Below are 7,764 nucleotides of genomic sequence, written 5' to 3'. Positions count from 1 at the left end.
TTTTCTCAACACCTTCTTAAGCAAATAATTGCCCACCTATGCCCAGATATCAAACTATCATAATCATTCATAGATTATGATAGATGATCATAACAAGATTAGCCTAAAACCCCCATCTAGGGCCACATAACACCAACCCGAGACCCTGATTAGGCAATATCAGCTCAGAACCTCTAGTCGCATAATGCTGCCTGAGACTCATCCTAGGGTCAATCAGTCTACAAAATGTTGGGTCCTTTCCATAGGCCCAATAAGGGATCTAGATAGAGAAAGAGAGAAGGTAGAGAGAGGAAGAGTGACAAAGAGAGAAAAAAAAGGAATAGAGAGAAAGAAGGAAAGAGAGAGAGAACCCATTGTTCTCTAGTTCTATTATAAAAAAAGATGAAGAAAGAGACTCTAGGGTTGGCCACCCCCATGGTAGCAGCCTTTGACGATAATAGTAGCGGCAACGACAATGACCAGAGATGAGCCACGATTGATGGCTAGTAGCAACATGGAAGAAAAAAGAAAGAAAAAAACAAAGAAGACCCTGTTCCAAAGGAATCTGGCTATCAACTGACTCAAAACTGACAGACTATAATAGCCTTAGGATGGTAAAGGACTAAGCAATGGGTTCAAGGTTCCATTACTCAATTTTCAATAAGGTTCCAATGATGGTTTGCTGAGAACTCTCAATGAAAATCTAAGAAACTCAATACTAATCACTAGCAATTGATCAAGGTTAGTAGGCGAGGTTCTTAGAGGGAGAGAGAAGGAGAATTTATAGATCAAATTCTAGGGCTTCGTCGGAGTTTGGTGTGCCCTAGTACATCTGAATTTTAGATGAAATCAAGAAAGAATAAGGCTAGCTCCCATCAAGAGTCTTCCTCTTCGCCCTACATATGCAATGCACATGTGCCAAATGAAGGTGGTCCCAGCCCACTAAATTGGGCCAAACCTGATTTGGGCTGGGTCATGACAATTTATCTCATATTTTCTAATTTTGTGATGCTCCACACTTAGTTCTTAAGGAGATTGATTAGAGGGGATGGTAGGCTGGTAGCACTCATCCGTTTTAGCACTTGATGTTTTTTATGATTCTTCCTTCTATAATTGATCAAATAAAATCTGCAATAGACAATAATATACTATGTGCTAGCATTGAGAACCTTGTAGATTAAAAAAAACATAATTGAATGTTCCAAAATTGTAAGGTATTGGTTGCAAAGGTGTCAAAGGCCATGAGAAGCACTGTTGAGCATATTTGGCCTTGAAGCCACACTTTCCATTGATGGTCCTAATACTCTGGTCATCTCAATTTTAATGATCATGGGGGTTGGATTTGAGGCCATCCCCATTGCTGATGGTATCTCTAGCCTAGTCACGTAAGATGCAGGGATTCTTATGGTAGTGGCAAGGCTAGATTAGTGAAAAAGTAGAAAATCTAAGATTATAATCAGGACATACTTGAAATTAAATCCCCATATATAAGTTCCTAAGTCCATAAGAAACTATCAAATAGCTATAAATATTAAATGAAACTATAAATATCAACCACTTAACAAAATCCATGATCAAACTAAAACAAAAAATGTCCCAAACTATAGTAACCTCCATAGTCAAATCAAAATAAAAGAGTTTCAAACTATGGTAACACCTATAATCAAACCAAAATAAAAATGTTCAAAACAAAATGCAACATAGCATGTGCAACTAAAATACATAAGCAAGATAAGTCTAAAAAAAGTGTTCATGACCATGATATTCCCACTTTAACTTCCCAAATTTAGGTGAATCTATACGCTCAAGATTCAATAGTTAATAAAGAAAAACAATAGAAAAAAAATGAAACTATAAAATATAAGCAAGTATTAATTAGTAAACTATGATTCATCTCATTGAGATCTATGCATTGGCATCAATAGTAGTCGAGCATTGAGTTGATTAGGTTTCATTATTAGAATTTGAGTTCATGACATCTTCTATAATCTTATCTAACTTGGACTTTAAAATATTTTTATTAAAATATAAAATCATTAGAATAAATTTTTTAAAAAAATTATAGTAATATAATTAATGAAATATATATCTTTTTTCCAAATATCCAATCTCAAATGCAAATTAAGGCCTCAGTAATATCCGATTTAAGTATCTATAGTACTTATCAAGTACCCACCCACCAATACTAAAAGCAAATTTAGAGGTAACTGTAGATATTGAAATAGTTAAATATCACGCGCCATAAAGGAAAGCTCAGGATGTTGAAATTGATTTTCTTCCCAAAAATCAAGAATATTTGAAATGCCTATCAACTCTAGTCTTATCAAAATATAATTTTAGTTGAGACTTCTGTACGGTATTCACTAAATCAAAGGTTTCAAATATATCAAAATCCTATATTATTGAAAAAATAAAATGACTTATTTATCAAAAACAATACCATCTATAAGTATAATATATTTATTTCGATAGAAACTTTTATGTTGCCTTAAAAGCATCCGCTTTTCTCCATGGTTCAGAAGTGTCATAAGTAGTACTACTTTCTATGTCTTCATGAGTTGATGTGCTAGTACTTGGAGTTTTAAAAATAGGAAGCATGTACTGATTAAAAAGAAAAAATATACAATTGTAGAAAATAGGAAGCATATATTGATTAAAAAGAGAACATATAATTATGAAAAGAAGGAAGCATATGCTGATTAAAGAGAGAAAAGATACAATTATGGATGCACATGCTCTTGGGACAACAATATCCATTCAACTACTTATAATAACAATACTCTACAAACTAAAATTTATACTGAGGATCCAAATGATTGTCGTAGCCAAGATTAAGCTATGATCTAATCAATGTTTTTCAAAATTTTCATATATATGCATGCCATTCTTTGCATAAATTAAGTATATACATATATCTTTTGCCTTAAAGAAAGCTCAATCAAAAAAATTTGAGAAAAATATAAGTTTGATGTAGAATATTTAACTCATAAAAATACTAAAGTAGCAACATAGAAAATACTCAACAACTTGCTAATCTTCTCAACTTTCTCCTGCTCTTTTTCAGATGGATAATGCTTATAATTAGATCCACTTAATTTTAAATGAAAAAAGGTACAATGGTAAAAATGAGTACTCTCTAACATCAAAAAAAAGTTGAATTCGATTTTATAGGAATATTTTACCATAAGTCTTTTCTAGTTTTCTAAGAAACTTATCTAACACATTTCAAAAAATTTATGTTTGAACTTATACATCTCTCATATATTTAATGCCTTCATGAACCTTGAATAGAGGTTCATAGATCTCCTTTAATCCCTCTTATATAATTAAGTTAAAAATATGAGTACAATATCGAACATAAAAAAACTCACCATTTGAGTGAAGTATATTTTCAAATTTAGTTAGATTTTTAGTATGTCAATAAAAGTATCATTTACCAATGCATTAGCCAAAACTATGCAATATAGTTTCTTTTTAATCCTCCAACCAATCAATAAATTATAAATTATTTCATACAAAGATATGCCATTATGTGGAGGAGGGATAAAATGGAAGTTGAGAACTTTCCTTTGTAGCACCCACTCTTCATCAATAAAATGGATAGTTAAATATAAATATCCATCAATAGTAATAGAGGTCTACAAATATAAAGTCAGGTTTATCCTAGAAGAAATTGAATATAACCATAATATTAATTTTTTTCTCTCTTTTATATAATTTTAGCAAATTAATATTTACAGTATTCTGTGATACTAACTTGGCATTCTCACGAATATAAAAAATAAAGATCTACTACCTTCATGCTCAACTAATTAAAATGGTAGATCATGTTTAGTAATGGCAAATGTTATCAATTTATGAAATTCTTTGGAATCAAATTTAGTAAAATGCATTGATATAGACCCTTCAAATTATAAAAAGATCATCTATTTTTTGTTATGGTTCTTTTCGCAATTCTCTTTATGTATTTCAGATTTTCGATCTCCATGATACTATTATATGGATATTCTATATCATACTTCTTGCACTTGCATCTTTGAATTGACTTATTTATATAAAAAAATTAATAAATAGATAAAATTAGTTTTTTTTTTATGATTGTTTTATGCAGAGTCACCCACCACAAATGTATTGAAATTTAAAGACATCGATTTATTTGTCCCATCATCATCACTCTCCAACTTTACATTCATGTTGAACTTTTTATCCATCTATATTATATAATTTAAAATTATATCAAAAACCAATTTAGAAAGAAAGTATTGATCTTAGGAGTAATTTATAAATAGTGTAAATATGATTAAAAAAATTAACTATGTTGAAGAATTAAAGAAATATTTAACAAACCAACATGCATAACTAGCAAACATTTAGAAAATAGAGAAGGAATAGATAAGAGAAGGCTCAGATTCATTATTTAATTTGAGTTAAATAAAAACAACTACAATCGGTTGCTTACAGGAGCAGACCATCCAACATCCTTTTTTTTATTTCTTAGCAAAATCTCATCCAAATCATCCTAACCTCTTCATGCAAATCTTTTCATAATCATTGTTTGTTTTTTGCAAGAAAAATACATATGTATCTTTTTCCATTCTATGAAAAAAGGTCTCAGCTTGTTAGAATCAGTAATTATCATTCACATGGGATGACATAACAAACTTTGGAAAGGTAGGAAGTAGAAAATATGTCACTTCGTTCTTTTTAAAGTGGGGAAAAAAAAGAAGCATAAAGATATTTCTTTTACCAAGCAGAATTGTGTAAATATGTCAGCAAAATAGTCATATATCTACAGTTTTGTGTGTGGAGGGCATAGCTGAGAAAGATATTGAAGCTTACTGGTGACAATAGTGGAACATCAAAATAATCAGAGGACAGACCAGGGGTCATCACAATAAAATAGAACATCAAAAATATGCATTGCTTTATTAGTTTGGCACTAAGGGCTAAGGCATCTACGAGAATCATGTGGAAGAACAGAACTGAGATTTACTGGTGACCACAGTGGCGCCAGCAGGATTGCACTTTCCAGCAAACATGGCATCCAAGAATGGAATAAAAACAACATTAGAAAGTTGCCCTGCAACAACTGTTGCATCCAAATTGTCATTTCCATTAGCTGCACCCTTGAATCCAAACCTAACAACATCATGAATTGCTCGTGAAAGGAATCAAAAAAAATATTTCTGGAGATTGTATATGGTATGGCTTTTTAGTTCACTCATTGAACAGGAATCAAAAGCACTGGCGAAAACCAAACCATATATATGGTATAGAAAGCAAGTCCTGAGTACAATGCAGCAGCCACTTCATACACATTTTCTTGGATTGAATCTAGACACATGACATTTGAGGAAAAACATGAGCACATTGATCACAACCAAACTCATGACCCGAAGACCATAAACACATTGACATTTTCTTGAAGGAAATATGTGAACATATGTTAGATGACCGAAAACAAGTCAGATGCAGTAATGAGCCTCCAGTTTTAAAAATAGTATCTCTGATTTACAGTCATGGAACGTAAGTGTCCTTAAAAATGAAAAGTAAAAACGCAAAAAAAAGAAAGAAAGTATTCATATGCAACATTCCCAAAGCCCAACTTAGAAGTCTTCAACTATGATTTGCGTCATCGTACGTGAACTTACCAATCATCACAAATGCTGGTTGATTGGAAAAGCTGATGTTAATATGTAACATGATTTTTTTTTTCCCATTTCATGCTCAAAAATGGGTTAGGTAAAAGGAATGTCTTTATGCTTGTATGCTCATCAAAATCTAAACAATAATTACAGTTATGTCTCTCAAAAAGATCCATAGCAAGAAAATTAACCTTATAAATTATAAACTAACCTTGGTACTTTGTATCCTTGAGATTAGGGTTTCCCCATGTTCCTTACATTGAAGACTGAGGGTGTCTTGATGTTGTACAAGTCTTTCTTTGCAAAACAATCGACAATGCAATAGATTGAGCAAATTGAAACCGTATGGAGAGATAAAAAGAGAAAAAAATAAGAAAAGAGTTGATTTTAGAGTGCATCTTTTTCTTGCCTTCCTTTTTTCCCTTGGAGATCCTCTTGGAAGGATGGCAAATAGAGAGAAAGATGTCGGTGTCATGCCCCCATCCAAAGTTATGAGCCAAGAGTCATGGCACCTACCACATATTCATAGAGAATTCTCTCTCCATAAGTATACAAGGCATTTCATCATAATATCATAAACAAGCAGTAGAATAATTAATCAAAATTAAGTCTAAAATTTAATTAATTAAAATTCAATTTTAATATCTCATAAAAATTAATCATATTTAAAAGATCTTACATCAACTTTAATAAAGTTTTCAATCTAAAATAAAGATATCAAAATTATGATTCTAATCATTCTCTCGTACATATTCCCATGTCATCTTAGTTCTCAAGATATACACAAATAGTAAAATATGGGATAATGAGTTAGATACTTTAGTAAGTAATAAACACTTCGACTAGATTCAATTAGAAAATAATATAATCATTTATATAAAATATGTATATAGAATTCATCAGTTTGAAATCAATTTCTAATATACAGTATTATCAAAATATTATTCATATCAAATTCATTTTTTTTTAAATTTGAGTTTTATTTATAAATTTAATTTTTTTCTATCAAGTTCATCCCATCAACAATGAGCTACGACTATATTTTTTCTATGACAGAGTAATAATATCATATGTCTGCTTGTGGTGAGCTATGTGTCATCTTGCAGCATGTTGTGCGTTATCTTATAGTAAAGTTCTTATAAACCGTAAATCTACTAATGATATATCATATATCTACTTATAACATAAACCCTTAGGACTAATCAAATGCTAATATGTTATTCCCAATTGCCTGGATCCTTCACATAGTTAGGTTAAGAGTTTAAGTTATTTTGAATCAAAATTCTTTTTCACAAATCATATTTCATATTTCGATTTGAAATCAATCAAGTATAATCTAATAAAAGATTAATACTATCGATCATGCATTATCATAATATTTCAAAATAAGATATATTTAATAATAAAATATTATTTATCATTTCATGCATCATGAATAGTATGATTTAAAAGTTATTGATATAATAATCTTATAATTTGCTGATAAATCTAGGATAAGTGAAGCATTGCTTATATCATATTACTTGGACAAATCTAATAATTTCATAAATTTCTTTTTAAATTTTTAAATAAACAAATCATATTGCAAAATCCATTGCTGGTCATCTTCTTATTGAGATGGTCATATCTCTATATAGAATCAAGTTCCATAATTAGGAAGGATATGAATAATATGGGAAGATATAATTGACGCATAATCGTATCCAACAGTTTATGTCAGTTTAATCATTCTAATTTCATCAATCAAGATTAGGCTATAAGATAGGTGGTTCAATAAAAATTAAGGATAATCAAATTAGTAATGTTTAAAAGGATCAAAGTAGAGGTCAATATGTCGTTCGATAATCAAAGGTTAATTCAATTAAGTAACGTCATCCAATCAGAGTCGATTAAAATATAAGAACTCGATAGAGATTAATAAAGATTGGATCTTGCAATACTCCATAAAGACTCAGATGGTGTGGATATGCTATCCGACTAATAGGATGGTTCAAAGTTTATCTGTCAGATCAACTCAGATTCAAACCGATAAGGCTAAGGATCCATCACTAGATTCATTAATCAAATAGAGAGAAAATATCAGAGGAGAGAAAACTTAATAAAATGGAACAGAATTGATTAAGGACATTGTTCGATATTT

The sequence above is a fragment of the Elaeis guineensis genome, chromosome 7 (genome assembly GCF_000442705.2).
Source record: "Elaeis guineensis isolate ETL-2024a chromosome 7, EG11, whole genome shotgun sequence".
Classification (NCBI taxonomy): Eukaryota; Viridiplantae; Streptophyta; class Magnoliopsida; order Arecales; family Arecaceae; genus Elaeis; species Elaeis guineensis.
This window is presented reverse-complemented; position numbering follows the sequence as displayed.